The sequence below is a fragment of the Hyperoodon ampullatus genome, assembly GCF_949752795.1.
Source record: "Hyperoodon ampullatus genome assembly, chromosome: 16".
In the NCBI taxonomy this organism is placed as follows: Eukaryota; Metazoa; Chordata; class Mammalia; order Artiodactyla; family Ziphiidae; genus Hyperoodon; species Hyperoodon ampullatus.
This window is the reverse complement of record NC_136929.1, coordinates 34,690,972-34,709,838: the sequence shown is the minus strand read 5'-3', so window position 1 is coordinate 34,709,838 and position 18,867 is coordinate 34,690,972. Positions and strand designations below refer to the sequence as shown.

At 34.7% G+C, this 18,867-nt stretch overlaps 1 protein-coding gene across 2 annotated transcripts in view; it reads right to left on the bottom strand.

Annotated features, from left to right (window-relative positions):
• KLHL1 (kelch like family member 1) overlaps positions 1-18,867 on the bottom strand; it is a gene marked incomplete at both ends in the record, with an annotated part of 395,165 nt that overhangs the window by 202,363 nt on the left and 173,935 nt on the right. The gene's annotated exons all lie outside the window — the stretch shown is intronic.

Below are 18,867 nucleotides of genomic sequence, written 5' to 3'. Positions count from 1 at the left end.
ATCTTTTGAACTTGAATCAACCAACAGAAGAAACAGTTCTGTAGTTCATTATTATATCTACTTTTGGTACATTAGTGAGGATGTCTGAAGTACATCATTGTGTCTTACAAGTATTCAAATACTCAAAAATATTCCTCTCAAATGTTAATGTCAGTAAACTGTGCTTAAGTTGAGAAAATATTAGTTTTCATTTTATAGCATAACTGTTAGGCTTCTTTCTTTGCCTTGGTGACTGAGAAGCTAAAACAAAAGATTGATATGTAATTTCTATGAATACAGAAAGAATCTTAAGACACTTAGGATACAAATCATACCTTGGTGTTGCATATTTGAGTTTGACTGCCTTTTTTTTTAAGGTCTTTTGTATTTGATCTTCAAAGTCTTATACACCATGGTTACTTAGGAATGAAACTATGATGAGAGTTATAATCCTGTGGCTTCTGTAAATGACTTTTGGATTGTTTTCTTCCTTTATTGCTCTACTTCAATCAAGAAAATAGAGGGGAGATTGAAAGGATAAGTATAATAAAATATAACTTCTCATTAGACAGATTTTGCAGCAACAGTACTTACATGTCGCTACAGTATGTTCTCAAACAACAAGGTTGAATTGAAGTTAACTACAAAGTTACTTCATCTTGGGTGAGTAAATTTTTAAACACTCACTTGGATGGCTGTGCAGTGGAAATTTAAAAAGTCTGCAGTTTTGATATTTTATTCTCTGACCATCTGCCCAGATTGGGAGTTCTACCATCCTGTCTGTGCATGAGGCTATCCTACCCACTTCCTCTGTACTCCCGGGCTTCTGAGTTGCCAGATTGTTTCTGTTTGTTTGTTTAATATACAATTTTCTTTGGAGTTCTATCTTGGCTCTCAAAATATGCTTAATATATTATTATCTAATTTCCTTTATGTTATCAGTATAGATCAGTTTCAGATATTACTATTTTCATTTTCTGACTATAAGCATTCATGTTTTTCTTTAAGTCATCACATCTAACAATCCATATTCATAATCAATATTTCTTAGCCCAATGAATGAGAAGTGCAATAGCTACAAAGTGTTACTCAGCAAGTACACAGTTGATTCTCAAATAAGCATGAAATCCTTTCCCAAAGCACTACCATATATTACTAACATGTTAATTTCACCCACTTATGTATTTTTTTTTAATTTTTGTTGAAGTATAGTTGATTTACCATGTTGTGGTAGTTTTAGGTGTACAACAAAGTGAATCAGTTATCCATATACATACATCCACTCTTTTTTTACATTCTTTTCATGTATTGGTCATTACAGAGTATTGAGTAGAGTTCCTTGTGCTATACTGTAGGTCCTAATTAGTTATCTGTTTTATATATAGTAGTATGTATATGCCAATCCCAATCTCCCAATTTATCTCTCCCCCTTTTATTCCCTGGTAACCTTAAGTTTATTTTATATATCTGTGACTCTACTTCTGTTTTGTAAATAAGTTCATTTCTACCCATTTTTAGATTCCACATATAAGTGATATCATATGATATTTGTCTTTCTGTGACTTACTTCACCCAGTATGACAATGTAGAGGGTCATAGATGCTGCTGCAAATGGCATTATTTTGTTCTTTTTTAATGGCTGAGTAATATTCCATTGTATATATGTACCACATTTTTTTATCCATTCCTCTGCTGATGGATATTTAGGTTGCTTCCATGTCCTGGTTATTGTAAATAGTGTTGCAATGAACATTGGGGCACATGTATCTTTTTGAATTATAGTTTTCTCTGGGTATATGCCTAGGAGTGGGATTGCTGGTTCATATAATAGTTCTATTTTTAATTTTTTAAGGAACCTCCATAGAGTTGTCTATAGTGGTTATGCCAAGTTACATTCCCACCAACAATGTAGGAGGGTTCCCTTTTCTCCACACCTTCTCCAGCATTTATTGTTTGTAGATTTTTGATGATGGCCATTCTGACTGGTGTGAGGTGATACCTCATTGTACTTTGATTTGCTTTTCTCTAATAATTAGTGATGTTGAGCATCTTTTCATCTGCTTTTTGGCCATCTGTATGTCTTCCTTAAGAAAATGACTATACTACCCAAAGAAATCTACAGATTCAATGCAATCCTTATCAAATTACCAATGTCCTTTTTCACAGGATTAGAGCAAAAAAATTTTACAATTTGTATGGAAGTGCAAAACACCCTGAATAGTAAAAAAATCTTGAGAAAAAAAAAAAAAGAGCTGGAGGAATCAGGCTCCCTGACTTCACATTATACTACAAGGCTACAGTAATCAAAATACTATGGTACTGGCACAAAAAGAGAAATATAGATCAATGGAACAGGATAGAAAGTCTAGAGAATTACCCACACACCTATGATCACCTAATCCATGACAAAGGAGACAAGAATATACAATGGAGAAAAGACAGTCTCTTGAATTAGCTTAAGATGGTGGAGTAGAAGGACGTGCGCTCACCCCTTCTTATGAGAACACCATAATCACAACTAACTGCTGAACAACCATTGACAAAAAGCATTGGAACCTACAAAAAAAGATATCCTACATCCAAAGACAAACAAGAAGCCAAAATGAGATGGTAGGAGGGGCACAATCACAAAAGCAGCAATGAAGTAGCTGGTACTGATAAGAAGAGCTAGGAATTGGGGGCCCAGAGAAAGGATGAAGAGATACAGAGGAAGAAGAAGTAACTGAAGAATGGAAGAAATTCACAATACAGGAACTGGCAAGGGGATTTTCTTTATTTGAGGAGGTACTGTTAGTTTTTGAGGCACAGGACCCGAAGGTAGAATGGAACACAAAGGTTGCAGCAGCCATTTAGAATGCAATCTAGTGCTACCATGTCATCTATGAAAAGAAAAGAAAAAAAAAAAAAAAAGAGTTACTACCCAGACATCACTGGATTGTTTTTTCAAGAGGGTAGTAGAATTGAATCCAGCAAAGAACCAGAATTTGTGCCATCAGTGTTAGGCATGAGTGAAATTGCAGCTTGCCCTCCATCTCCTATTGCTGATGATCCTTCAGCTCTACCATCTCCCACCTCCTCTCCCTCCTTCAGTCAGTAACTCTTCTTGCCTCTTCACTCAATGCCAGCTCCTGTATGCCAGTTGTTGTACTGTACTACGGTACTTTTCAAGGTACTGTAGTGTAAGATTAAAAATGTTTTCTTTATTTTTGTGTTTGTTTTTTATGTATTATTTGTGTGAAAAGTATTATAAACCTATTACAGTACAGTAATATATAGCCAATTGTTAGTTGGTTACCTAGGCTAACTTTGCTGGATGTATGAATAACTTGAACTTATGGACACAGTCTCAGAACAGAACCCATTCGTATGACAGAAGTTCTCCCACTGGAGTGAAAGTTCTTAGGCCCACATCAGACTTCCCAGCCTGTGGGTCCAGCAAAGGGAGGAGGCGTCCCCAGAGAATCTGGCTTTGAAGGTCAGCAGATTTGATTGCAGGACCTCCACAGGACTGAGGGAAACAGAAATTCTGTCCTTGGAGGGTACACACAAGTCTTGTGTATACCAGGACCTGGGGAAAACAACAGTGACCCCATAAGAGACTGGGCCAAACCTACCTGCCAGTATTGGAGGGTCTCCTGCAGAGGTGGGAGGCTGCTGTGGATCACTGAGTGTACAAAGTCATTGGCAGCAGCAGTTCTGGGAAGTACTTATTGGTGTGAGCCTCCCCAGAGACTGCCATTAGCCCCTCCAAGCAGACTGTAGACTCCAGTGCTAGGTCCCCTCAGGCCAAACAACCAACAAGGAGAGAACATGGTACCACCCATCAGCAGACAAGTGGATAAAAGTTTTACTGAGGACTGACCTGCCCACCACCAGTCCCTCCCATCAGGAAGCATGCACAAGCCTCTTAGATAGCCTCATCCACCAGAGGGTAGACAGAAGAAGCATGAAGAACCACAGTCCTGCAGACTATAGAATGAAAACCACAATCACAGAAAGTTAGACCAAATGAAATGGCAGAGGATTATATCCCAGGTGAAGGAACAAGATAAAACACCTAAGTGAAGTAGAGATAGGCAACATTCTGGAAAAAGAATTCAGAATAATGATAGGGAAGATGATTCAGGATGTCAGATAAATAATGGAGTTCGAGAAGATGAAAGAAATGTTTAACAAAACCTAAAAGAACTAAAGAAAAAACAAGCTGAAATGAACCTTTGATAACTGAAATGAAAAATACACTAGAAGGAATCAATAGCAGAATAACTGAGGCAGAAGAACAGGTAAGTGATGTGGAAGAGTGAATGGTGGAAATCACTGCCATGGAACAAAATAAAGAAAAAAGGAATGAAAAGAAATGAAGACAGTATTTTTGGACAACATTAAACCCACCAACATTCACATTACAGGGGTCCAAGAAGGAGAAGAGAGAGAGAAAGCACCTGAGAAAATATTTGAAAAGGTAATAGCAGAAAACTTCCTTAACATGGGAAAAGAAGCAGTCACTTTAGCCCCTCCCTAGTCCAGAAAGTGCAGAGAGTCCCAGGTAGGATAAACCCAGGAGGAACATGCTGAGACACAGTAATCAAACTGACACAATTTAAAGACAAAGAAAAATAATTTAAAGCACCAAGGGAAAACAACAAATAGCATGCAAGGGAACTCCCATAAAGCTATCAGTTGATTTCTCAGCAGCAAATCTGAAGACCAGAAGGGATTGGCATGATATATGGCAAGGGATGAAAGAGAAGAACCTACAACCAAGAATACTCTACCCAGCAAGACACTCATTCAGATTTGACAGAGAAATCAAAAGCTTTACAGAGAAGCAAAAGCTAAGAATTCAGAACCACAAGACCAGGTTTTCAACAAATGCTTAAGAAACTTCTCTAGGTGGGAAAGAGACCAGAAACTTAAAACAAACTTGTACTTATATAGATTGCTATATCAAAACCTCGCTGGACCAGCAAACCCAAAATCTACAATAGATACACACACAAAATAGAAAAAGCAACCCAAACACAAACACTAAAGATGGTCATCAAACCAGAAGAGAAGAGAACAAAAGAGGAAGGGGAGAAAAAAGACCTATAAAAACAAAACCAAAACTATTAAGAAAAAAGTCAATAAGAATGTACATATTGATAAATACCTTAAATGTACTGATAAATACATTAAATGTTCCAACCAAAAGACATAGACTGGCTGAATGGATACAAAAACAAGACATTATATATTCTGTCTACAGGAGACCCTCTTCAGACCTAGGGACACATACAGACTGAAAGTGAGGGGATCAGAAAAGATATTCCATACAAATAGAAATCAAAAGAAAACTGGAGTAGCAACCCTCATATCAGACAAAATAGACGTTAAAATAAAGACTCTTATAAGTGACAAAGAAGGATACTGAAAAATGATCAAGGGATCAATGCAAGAAGAACATATAATAATTGGAAATATATATGCACCCATCATAGGAGAACCTCAGTATATAAGGCAAATACTAACAGCCATAAAGGGAGAAATTGACAATAACAAAATACTAGTGGGGAATTTTAATAACCCACTTTCTTCAAAGGACAGATCATCCAGAGAGAAAATCAATAAGGAAACACAGACCTTAAATGACACATTAGTGCAGATGGACTTAATTGATATTTATAGAGTATGCCATCCAAAAGCAGCAATGTACACATTCTTCTCAAGTGTACATGGAACATTCTGCAGGAGTGACCACAAGCTGGGCCAAAAAGCAAACCTCCGTAAATTTAATAAATTTAATCTTTTAATTAAATTTAATATTTTCTGTGAGATTAGAAATAAACTAGAAGTAAAGAACTGTAAAAAACACAAACACTTGGAGGCAAAACAATATGCTACTAAGCAAGCAATGGATCACTGAAGAAATCAAAGAGGAAATCAAAAAATACATAGACACAAATGAAAATTAAAGCACAATGATCCAGAATCTATGGGATGCAGCAAAACAGTTCTAAGAGGGAAGTTTATAGCAATAAAATCTTACCTTGGGAAACAAAAAAAAATCTCAAATAAACAACCTAACCTTACACCTAAAGCAACTAGAGAAAGAAGAACAAACAAAACCAAAAGTTAGTACAAGGAAAGAAATCATAAAGATCAGAGCAGAAAATATATGAAATAGAGACAAAGAAAACAATAGCAAAGATCAATGAAACTAAAACCTGATTCTTTGGAAGGATAAACAAAATTGATAAACTTTTAGCCAGACTAATCAAGAAAAAAAGGGAGAGGACACAAAGCAATAAAATTAGAAATGAAAAAGGAGAAGTTACAACTTACACCACAGAAATACAAAGGCTCATAAGAGACTACTACAAGAAACTGTATGCGAATAAAATGGACAACCTGGAAGAAATGGACACATTCTTAGAGAGATACCATCTCCCAAGACTGAACCAGGAAGAAACAGAAAGTATGAACAGACCAATCACAAGTAATGAAATTGAAATTGTGATTAAAAATCTTCTAAGAAACAAAAGTCCAGGACCAGATGGCTTCACAGGTGAATTTAATCAAACATATAGAGAAAAGCGAACACCCATCATTCTGAAACTGTTCCAAAAACTTGCAGAGGAAGGAAAACTCCCAAACTCATTTTATGAGACCCCATTATCCTGATACCAAAACTAGACAAATATACCACAAAAAAAGAAAATTACAGGCCAATAACCACTGATGAACATAGATGCAAAAATCTTCAACAAAATACTAGCAATCCGAATTCAATAATACATCAAAGGATCATACACCATGATCCAGTGGGATTTATCCCAAGGAAGCAAGGATTTTTCTTTTCTTTTTCTTTTCTTTCTTTCTTCATTTTTTTTATTTTTTGCGGTACGCGGGCTTCTCACTGTTGTGGCCTCTCCCGTTGTGGAGCACAGGCACCGGACACCCAGGCTCAGCGGCCATGGCTCAGGGGCCCAGCTGCTCCGCAGCATGTGGGATCTTCCTGGACCAGGGCACGAACCCATGTCCCCTGCATCGGCAGGTGGACTCTCAACCACTGCGCCACCAGGGAAGCCCTGCAAGGATTTTGCAATATCCACAAATCAATCAGTGTGATACACCACATCAACAAATTGAAGAATAAAAACCATATGATCATCTCAATAGATGCAGAAAAAGCTTTTGACAAAATTCAACACAGCTTTATGAAAATAACTCTCCAGAAAGTGAACATAGAGGGAACATACCTCAACATAATAAAGGCCATAAATAACAAACATATAGCTAGCATCATACTCAACAGTGAAAAGCTGAAAGCATTTCCTCTAAGATTAGGAACAAGACAAGGATGTACACTCTCTCCAGTTTTATTCAACATAGTTTTGGAAGTCCTACTACAGCAATCAAAGAATAAAAATAAATAAAAGGAATCCAAATTGGAAAAGAAGAATTAAATTGTCACTGTTTGCAGATGACATGATACTATACATAGAAAATCCTAAAAGATGTCACTGGAAAACTACTAGAGCTAATCGATGAATTTGGTAAAGTTGCAGGAGACAAAATTAATGCACAGAAATCTTCTGCATTTCTATACACTAACAATGAAAGATCAAAGAGAGAAATTAAGGAAACAATCCCATTTACCACTGCAACAGAAAGAATAAAATACCTAGGAATAAACCTACCTAAGCAGGCAAAAGCACTGTACTCAGAAAACTATAAGGTACTAATGAAAGAAATCAAAGGCTACACAAACAAATGGAGAGGTATACCATGTTCTTGGATTGGAAGAATCAATATTGTCAAAATGACTATACTACCCAATGCAATCTACAGATTCAGTGTAATCCCTATGAAATTACCAATGCATTTTTCATAGAATTAGAACAAAATATTTCACAATTTGTATGGAAACACAAGAAACAACAAATAGCCAAAGGAACTTTAAGAAAGAAAAATGATGCTGAAGGAATCAGGTTCCCTAACTTCAGACTACACTACAAAGCTACAGTAATTAAGACAGTATGGTACTGGCATGAAAACAGAAATATAGTTAAATAGAGCAGGATAGAAAGCCCAGAGATAAACCCATGCACTTTTGGTCAACTAATCTATGACAAAGGAGGCAAGAATATACAATGGAGAAAAGACAGTCTCTTCAGTAAGTGTTGTGGAGAAAACTGGACAGCTACATGTAAAAGAATGAAATTACAGCACTCCCTAAGACCATACACAAAATAAACTCAAAATGGATTAAAGACCTAAATGTAAGACCAGACACTATAAAACTCTTAGAGGAAAATATAGGCAGAACACTCTTTGCCACAAAGCACATCAAGATCCTTTTTGACCCACCTCCTAAAGTAATGAAAATAAAAACAAAAATAAACAAATGGGACCTAATGAAACTCAAAAGCTTTTGCACAGAAAAGGAAACCATAAACAAAACAGAAAGACAACCCACAGATTGGGAGAATGTATTTGCAAATGATGTGACCAACAAGGGAGTAGTCTCCAAAATTTACAAGCAGCACATGCAGCTTAATATCATCAAAACAAACAATGCAATCAAAAAATGGGTAGAATACCTAAATAGACTTCTCCTAAGAAGACATACAGATTGCCAAGAGGCACAAGAAAAGTTGTTCAACCTCGCTAATTATTAGGGAAATGCAAATCAAAACTACAATGAGATATTATCTCACACCAGTCAAAATGGCTATCATTAGAAAATCCACAAACAATAAATGCTGGAGAGGGTGTGGAGAGAAGGGAACCCTTCTATACTGTTGGCGAGAATGTATACTGGTGCAGCCACTCTGGAGAACAGTATGGAGGTTCCTTAAAAAACTAAAAAAGGAGCTACCATATTATCCTGCAATCCCACTCCTGGGCATATATTCAGAGAAAATCATGGTCTGAAAGGATAAATGCACCCCAATGTTCACTGCAGTACTGTTTAGAATAGCCAAGACATGGAAGCAACCTAAATATCCATCAACAGAGGAATGGATAAAGAAGTTGTGGTACATATATACATTAGAATATTATTCAGCCACTAAAAAAATGAAATAATGACATTTGCAGCAAGATGGATGGGCTTAGAGACTGTCATACTGAGTGAAGTAAATCAGACAGAGAAAGATAAATATCATAAGATATCACTTATATGCAGAATCTAAAAATAAATGATACAAATGAACTTATTTACAAAGGAGAAACAGACTCACAGACTTAGAGAATGAACTTATGGTAACCAGGGGGGAAAGGTGAGGGAAGGGGATAGTTAGGGAGTTTGGGGTTGACATGTACACACTGCTATATTTAAAATGGATAATAAACAGGGACCTACTGTATAGCACAGGGAACTCTGTGCAATATTGTATAACAACCTAAATGGAAAAATAATTTGAAAAGAATAGATAAATATCTATGTATAACTGAATCACTTTGCTATACATCTGAAACTATCACAACATTGTTAATCAACTATACTCCAATATAAAATAAAAAGTTAAAAAAAAAAAGAGAGTCTTCAATAAGTGGTGCTGGGAAAACTGGACAGCTACATGTAAAATAATGAAATTAGAACACTCCCTAACACCATACACAAAAATAAACTCAAAATGGGTTAAAGACCTAAATGTAAGGCCAGACACCATAAAAGTCTTAGAGGAAAACATAGGCAGAACACTTTTCGATATAAATCAAAGCAAGATCTTTTATGATCTATCTCATAGAGTAATGAAAATAAAAACAAAAGTAAACAAACGGGATCTAATTAAACTTAAAAGATTTTGCACAACAAAGGAAACCATAAACAAACAAAAAGACAACCTTCACAACAGGAGAAAATCTTTGCAAACAAAGCAACCAACAGGTGATTAATCTAAAATATACAAACAGCTTCTGCAGCTCCATATGAAAAAAACAAACAACCCAGTCAGATAATGGGCAGAAGATCTAAATAGACATTTCTCCAAAGAAGACATACAGATGGCCTCACTAATGTATTTTACTTTGAAGCCATTTTGTAAAATGGCAAATTTAAATTAAACAAATATGTAGAATGAAGTTTGTACTTCAGTTCTAAATATGTTTTCTTTAACTTAATTTGATAAATAAATTAATGTGTCAAAAATTTTAAAACACATCATATTATTTAAAAAATGTCCATTTATCATAAAGTAGAATACATAACCCAGGAAAACTCTTGACAATAATTAATGACATATATTTCAAAGTACTGGTACATTTTGTAGACATGAATGTATCAGGAATAAAAATGTTATATATTAAATACATGTTAAGTGACTTTTAGAATTCTTCTCACAGGAGTGAATTTCCATTACTAGTCTAGATTTTCTTTATTGATTTTTTTATTCTGCATTATCCCCTTCCCTACCTACTTATAAACATTTCTCCAAAGAAGAAAAGATGGTGTGGGAAACATGCATCAGACATCAGACTGGCATGAATGCCATTTGTGTAGAGTGTTTTCTCTGGTTGAAGAATATGAGGGGAGTGCAGTCATAGCTACAATGTGCCTAAGAGTGTTCAAGCACACAGTCTAAAGGGTCAGGGATAAGATATTCCTTTAGGATATCTTGAGCACAAAATCTACTTCTGGCTGAAACTTGTTTTCCTGGTTGGGCAGCCCTTACCATCTTTTATCTGAGGGAGAGAAAGCATTTAAAATTAAAGTGTTTGGGGTTCTCATTATAAATTCTTTTCTCAAACATGAAGAGGAAGTAACTCCTCACTAAAAATGGCAAACCAGGCAAAGGGTAATTTATGGAAATCTTAAGAGGGGTGTAGTGACTGAGGTTGTTTTGTTGCCTTGTTTTTTTTTCTTTATTGATTTTAGCTGTGTTTAGTTGATTTTAGATACAATCTACAAAAAGTATCAGCTCTATCAAATTTTAAATGAAAAGTATTGAGAAGTAGTTAAAATTCAACTAAAGGAGTATTTTAAAAGGTACATACTTAGAAACATATGTAGTTGGTGCTTCAGTTTTCTCAATTGCAAGATAAAGATGAATATTGTGAGGCATAACTGAGATGTGTGTGAAACATGCTAAAATATAAATATTAAACATGTGTAGTGTTTTCTTTTTATAATTCTTCTTATTTAGATTAAAATAATAAAACAAAATTGCAAAATTCTGAAATTGTGAATGTCCAAGACTGAGGACATTTTAAATAATGCTATAAACAATCACAAACAATTCTCCATTTAGGTAACATCTACATACTTTCCTCAGGTTATTCACGATTTTATGCAAAAGGAAATTAATTATAAAGGAAAAATTATATGTGATGACAGTTGATATTAGGTCAATGTAAGGTCAAATTGGTCACACGGTGTGGCATAGCATAAATACATATAAGCAGCATTCCTTTTCATATTAATCGTACACAATGTTGAGTAACTTTACAACTAGTAGAAAGAACCTTGATATGTCACTGGGAAAACTAGACTGTGGTTTCACATCTATGTTACTTTGCTGGCCTCTGTGTTAGGGTGTTTTCATTTCTGTATCTGAAAATAAGATTTAACTATCCATCTCAGAATGTTGCTGTGTGGGTCAGTTGAGATAAGACAAAATAATAAAAGTAATACATGATAAAAACACACCTCAAACATATAAGGTAGCAAAATTATAAGTAGGTGGTTTAAACAAAACATGTACCACTAAAAATGTACACGAATCATACATATGAATGTGAAATCATATTGTAATACTGAATAATATAATAAATTGGATTCAAACATTATAAATATTTGTTGAACAAAGTGATTATTCCCTCCCCAGTTCTCAGTCTTTATATTCATTTTTTATAACAGATTATACAAAGGACTTGAAAAAACTTATAAAAATACCTATCATGAATGATCATTATAATTGAGTGCTTACAATATGCTAAGCATTATGCTAAACCCATTTAATTTATTAGTTCATTTACTCCTTAAAAGAGTCCTCTCAGCCATTATTATTTCCCCCTTTCTTATAGTTGAGTTATTTTAAGACTTCATAAAGCTAAGTAATTTAACTAATTTCCCAAACTGTAAAATGGGGAAGGCCAAGGGCTATAATCAAAATTCTTAATGAGAAGTAACAAATAAGTAGTGCTGATTAGAATAAATCCCCAACAATCAGAATGAACATCGGGCTGCCTACATCATGATGAATTCTGGTTGAATTACTTCTGGCCAAAGAAGCTCTCAGATATTTCCAATGTTGAATTCAACACACTACACTATACATAGGTATGCCCCTTCAAATACAACAGAATCAAGTGTACAGATATTTTGGGATTAGACTGACAGTAAAATAATCCTGAGAAAATTTAATCCAATATAATGTTAATGGCATAAGAATACGTAACATCGACCCCGCCCAGTTGGTATAGTGGCCTATGATTCAGTTCATGCCTTCCTAGTACCCAAAGCAGAGGAAAATGTAAACAATTATAAGATTGAGAACATCAATAAAATAAAATAAAAGCAGATTTTTAAAGAAAAGTTGATTACAAGACAAGACTTGAGATATTTTCTTTACTCAGAGCCTCAGAAAGTAAATGTGAGTTACAGTGCAAAAGAGACAAAACCTTTCCTCTATAGTGACTAAATATTAAGTTTCACACAGGTATTTCATTTTCAGTCTGTCTATGGAATCCCATAGCAAAAAGCAAAAATACAGTTCAATAATAACAACAAAAATTACACAATATTCACAAAATATACCTCATTTTAAATTATTTTACACAATAATGTTCCCTCAATTAATTTTATATTATTCAGTGCTGTGCATGCATGCAAACACACACACACACACACACACACACACATACACACAAGGTTCCCTGGTAAAATAATGGCAATATATAACTGGTTGATTTTATTTTGCTTTATTATTTTTATTTTTTTCTTGTTCATTAATATAGGTTATTTCAACATCCTATGAAAATTATTAAGTCAATATTTTTAATTATTTGGTAACAGTAATATGTAAAACCAATCTTTAAAGGCTCAATTTCTTAAATGGAGAACAGAATTTTCTCATAGTAAAAGCCCTAAGTTTAAAACTAATATTCTGTTAATGTGCCTGCATATTCATGCCACTTGAATTAAACAAGTAATAAAAATAAAACAATAATTTACTTTTAATTACAATAAAAATTCTGAGGGAATTTAGAGTATTCAGTCCATGCAGAACATATTGATGTATAATTTTCAATATTAAAGGAGAACATTAAATATCTCAGCTCCATATGTGTGTGTATTTATTTCTTTCAAATGTTTGGCAGTAAGTAGAAAGTGTTTTACCATTCCTTAGCATGTACTAAGACTTTAATTTACTTCAGTGGCACATAAACCTTTTTTTTTTTTTTTAAGATGTTAACTCTTCAGTATGATTTTTTTGCCACTTGCCAGTTCAATTTTCTACCCCTCTTTTTAATACCACTGCTAGATGGACAGCTTGCTTTATTTAAACCTTGTCCTTATCAGTTCTCTACAGGACCTGACACTTTGCTACTAACCCTGCAATCCCATCTTCCATATTTGTTCAAACTCTATTTCCTTATGCATCAATGAACACAGTGTATTTTCAAGTATGTCAGGATAATAGGGACTATGTAAGAGATAAACTGGAAGGAAATTTCTATCAGCCTGAAGCAACTTTAAAATACAGTGAATCGCAGAGCATCCTTTTCAAATATATAAAACTTCCTGCTTCATTTTCACAATGTGATCATCAATTTTTGGCTAGAATTGATATTCACACAATCAATATAGTGGCCTTCAAAAGTGGCTTTACAATATTCTCTAATGAGGAAACACTAGGCTGTGTATATCTAAAAGGATATTTATACAAAAGAAGATAGCAAAAATTAGTTATTTGAAACCCTATATTGGAAAGACCCTGGAAGGCAGAGAATGTGTGTAATTCAGCATATTGTCTTCCAGAGCCCATCATAGGGCCCAGCACATAGTGGGCATGCAGTAAAACTTGAGAGGCATTCAGTGTAATCACACGGCAAGAACTGTCAGGCATTCATGTGCTGAGGTTGTCAGGTATCACTGGCTCCTGCAGAGAACCAGCACTAGACTGGGAGGAAGTATGACTCAAACCTGCAGTGAGTCACTATCTAGCAATAGGGGATTCGATTTAATCTACCCAAAGTGTTATGAGGGCAAGATAGTCATAAGCCACTCCAAGGAACTCCATTGTAACTAATACTCTACAAAAGGACATTGATTCAGTAGAGATAATACCATTCAATTTGTGCTCTGACATTTTACTCTAGTAATAGATTCAACATCTTACTACTGATCTTTGTCAGGTTACTTTAGCTCACTGAATGGGTTGCATCAAGAACTTCAGAATCTCTTAAGCACTGAAAAAAAAAATTCTGTACCTTCATATTAATTCAAAGGAGACCAACAAAGTTCTGATTTATGTTTTGATGATTTTGTCAATGCTTATCTGAGATAGCAAATATGTAATTCTCAGTAAAAAGTAGTTTTGGTGCCTCTGCTTTGTGTCACATACTTAGTCATAGAAAAATGTTCATTTGTAACATTTATAATGCTCAGGATAGAATTTCTAAAGTTCTATACATCTCTAACTTTCTAAGTAATTTGGAAGTTGAATGATGAGAAAATGTAAACATATTTTTTCTTTGCTTCTCTGATTCCATCCTTCTGAAGATGTTCTGTAGAATAATTCCAGAACACCCTTGACTTCATTATCCCAATCCACAGGCTTTATTGTAAATTAAACAAATAATACCCCAGATCTTTATTCTAGATGAGTACAGTTACAGAATTGAAACACCGTTGCATGTAGGAAAATGTTTAAAAAGCTGTTTTTAAGTACGTTTGACTCTATACAGCTGAGAATGCCATTAAGTGGATACTGATACATAGATCTTTCCAGGTATTTTTTGTTTTGTTTTGTTTGTTTTTTTGCGGTACATGGACCTCTCACTGTTGTGGCCTCTCCCATTGCGGAGCATAGGCTCCGGACGCACAGGCTCAGCGGCCATGACTCACTGGCACAGCCGCTCCATGGCATGTGGGATCTTCCTGGACCGGGGCATGAACCTGTGTCCCTTGCATCAACAGGTAGACTCTCAACCACTGCACCACCAGGGAAGCCCAGATTTTACCCGTTTTGAAAACAAAAGTAAAGGGCCATTTCACTCCAATAAGTCTATTCATTACCAAATTTGTTTAAAGGTTTATGTCATTTTAATCTGTTTCAATTTATATTTTATTTTTTAATCCCTAGTGTGACCCCCAAGAAGTGCTCACATATTTTTTAATTAAATTATGGTTTGATTTTGAAAAACTGATATACTGCCTTATAATTACATATTCTCTGGATTAAAACTAAATATTCAAACTTTAAATTTAAGACACCAGTGGTAAAAGGACACTATTTTATAACATACACAGTTGCTAAATAGTCCTTTGTTCTGTATAAATGACTAAGATCTCACTCAGGTTTCCTAATAAATAAACTATAAAGAAAGCCCAATGGAAAGTTTTAAAAAGAAGACATTAAAGTTAATCAAGAATTTAGAAAAGTGATAAGAACTCTCCTGTTAGATATACAATTCTTTCTAACACTAGTGGAAATGTTCATTTCCTTTTCATTCCTGAGCTATTATGGTGTGTGAAAAAATTGACATTATAGTACATCTTATTTTAAATAGTTTGATACTGTAATAATTAATCATCTTTTTTATAATTGTATCTTTACCCTCCATACTGTCAAGAATGTTTTCTTTAATGTTGTCAACACAAAGACCTTGTTGGTTTTCTTTATTCTACCTTATATGTTGCTAGTATTAACCTGTTTATTATTATATATATTTTTCTTTAGAAAAAATTCTAATTTTGTTTGAGCTATTACCCAGCAGTCACCCCTTTTTACCCAGGTCATTCTTCCCAATTACCAGAAAAAATCTTAAATATTTGCTTTGGTTCTTATTGAAACTCTGTGAGGCCCCTGGTCCCATCCTTCCTCATTCTAATTTGATGGAGTAGGAAAAAAGAAAGGGAAATAGAGAGAATGTCTCCCACGTCTTACATGTACAAATTTTACCTCATGAAGTCTTTAAAGAATGCTTCCTCTTTCTTCAAATCAAAGATTATTAAACTCTATAATCATTGACACTTACCTCTGTTAGCAAGTTATTCCAAGCTACTTTACCCATTCATTATTTTCTTTAATTTCTGAGAGAAAAATTAGCTACATATGGTTCTTTCAAAACTAAAAGATTTTCCATATCTCATGGAAAATTTTATATGTTTAAATCATTTCAAAGTCTCTTACCCATCTCTACTGGGTGCAGTACTTCTACAGCTAGTAGTTAACTGTCAATTCTTGACATAGTTAAGCCTCCTTAGTTTCTCCAAGGCCTTTCAAACTTCAGAATTCAAGAAAATATTCCCAATTGTATGACCATTTAAGGAGCTCACTGTTCATTCATTCTTTCCCCTTTTCTGTGATGCATTTATTTTTAGCTTTCTACAAAGGAAAGCTTAGAGATCAGCTAGCAGGTGAGCTAAATACACACATAGAGATACCTCCTATTTTTCCCTTGCTATACCACTGTTCACTTGATCTCTTCTATTGTTATAATTTCTTACATTATATAAAGCAAAAGACAAGGTACATACTTTATATTGTGGCTAGCCCCCCCCCCATATTATGATGTAAATGATTTGCTCATCAAGCACATTTCTATAAACTAACAATTGGAAGTTTATCAACTAACAGGGAGGAATTGTTATGGAGCAAAGACCAGAGTGGCAGTGGTAACTTAACAGCAGCTTTGTATCTGGTCTGCCCTCTACAAAGCAGAGAAAAATCTGGGTCATTACATTCAGCAGGGAGCTTTGAAACACCTTCCAACTTTTTGCTACACGATGATAAATGTCTTTTGACCTAGTTTTGCACTTGAGAAATGCAAGACTGCCAGGGCATGGAGGTTGTAAGTGTTGGATCTATGCTTTTATGTGGCTAGAAGGATTCCTAAAGTGTTAGCTTTGTGATTCTTCTCTTTCCAGGAAACAGTAATGTGGTTATGTTTTCTATCTCTTGCCTGAGAGGCCAATGAACTTTTATACTATTATTTCAGGTTGCATGCAAATTGAAATTGAACAAGGTGGTCTTAAAGTGCCCTCAGCTTTACTAAAATTTAGACAGTCTACTTCCTGACTATAAACCTTTGATCTCTTTTTTCTTAGAGCATTTACTTTAGAAAACTTGTAATTATAAATATTTCTCTTTCTCTTTGAGATGTAAATTATTAAAACAAAAATAAAATAAACAAACAAAAAAACTGGCCTCTTGCCAGTTTTACAACCCAGGAATGTTTTCAAGGACCTGGAAGCCATCTCTTTTAAATGCCAGCCTCAAGGGAAATAGCACACTTATGTCTCAGGGGTTTTTTTTGGAGGGGTGATTGGGAGCATAATTTAGGTGGGCACTTTGCTTCAATTTGTAAAACTACCTTCTTTCCAAAAGATAGGAGAAAGTTTACTTTTCCTTTAGGTAAAGCCAATCAGCAATGACCTGTGTTCTCTCTTTTACCCCAGCACTTAAAAATCCCCCCCCACCTTTGTTTCAGCACTATTAGGTAAAGACTGAGTTCTGGTCTCTCTCCCCTATTGCAACAGACTTGAAGAAAAACTTGCTTACCTGTTTAACTTTGTCCATGCAATATTTGCTTTGACAAACTATAATTTAAAAATTACTGAGGCTGGAAAATGTCTAAGTATTTCCATTACATTGCTGCTTTGTGATTCAAGCATCCAGAACATGTGCATTTTTCTTTCCAAAGAGGTTTCATTTACTAAGTGTAACATTAGTGTAGCAAACTCCTCTCTGTGAGAAGCTAAATCCTCCAAGAGGACATATTCCCACTAGTTCCACAAATTTTGGTTCTAGTGGCTGATATTCACAATGCCATCTCTCGCTTCCCCATAACCAGAAATGCTGCAAAAACATAGCTCCTTAAATTAAGGTCCTGCTATTTGTTAATCAGGCTCTAGCTTCTCTTTCTTTCCTCATTTCACACCATGATCAAGTGTTCAGGCAAAATGAACTACACGCCACTTCTAAAAAATATTACTTCAATCCATACTATTTCCCTTTGCTTCTGTCACAAGATTTTAGTATAATATGTCCCCTTCTCTTATTAATCTGGAAAGTTATTAAAATGTTTTAAATGAATGTGAGCCATAATAATGCTCTGAATAGCAGGTTTTATGCCCTCTAACTCCCTCTTAACATTTCGTATTCTATCATATTTATCCCTTGTTTAACTGTTTTCTCCACTTGGACTGTGAGCTTCTGGAGGGCAGACACGGTTTATTCTCCAGAGATACAGCTAATACTTGCACATTGAGCAACATTCAACAAATGTTTGCTAATTTGGCAAAATTATTTTTGCTAAATATAATATGGTGCAAAGGCCAATAGAAAAAAGAGCATAGTAGATCAGAAGAAAAATCTTCCAAAATAGCCATTCTCACAACTCTAGTTATCTTCATTTTCCTTTTTAGCTAAGTTTGCCAAGTCCATTTTGTGAAGGATTTAATATTGAAATAAACACATTACAAGAAAAAAATAGTTATTTGAACCCATCATTTCCTAAAAGAAAGAAAATTAAAATTTTCTTTCTTAATGCTCTAAATTTGACCATAAACAAATTCATAGTTAATAATTAATAACCTCTCTTCTCCTCTCCCAAGATCATTCCATTGACTATTATTATAAACCAGTTTAAATTCTTTGTGGAAGAATGTAGAGCATATGTATACATATGTACATTGGTGATTTCAGTGACAAATGCAAAGGTAGTCTGATT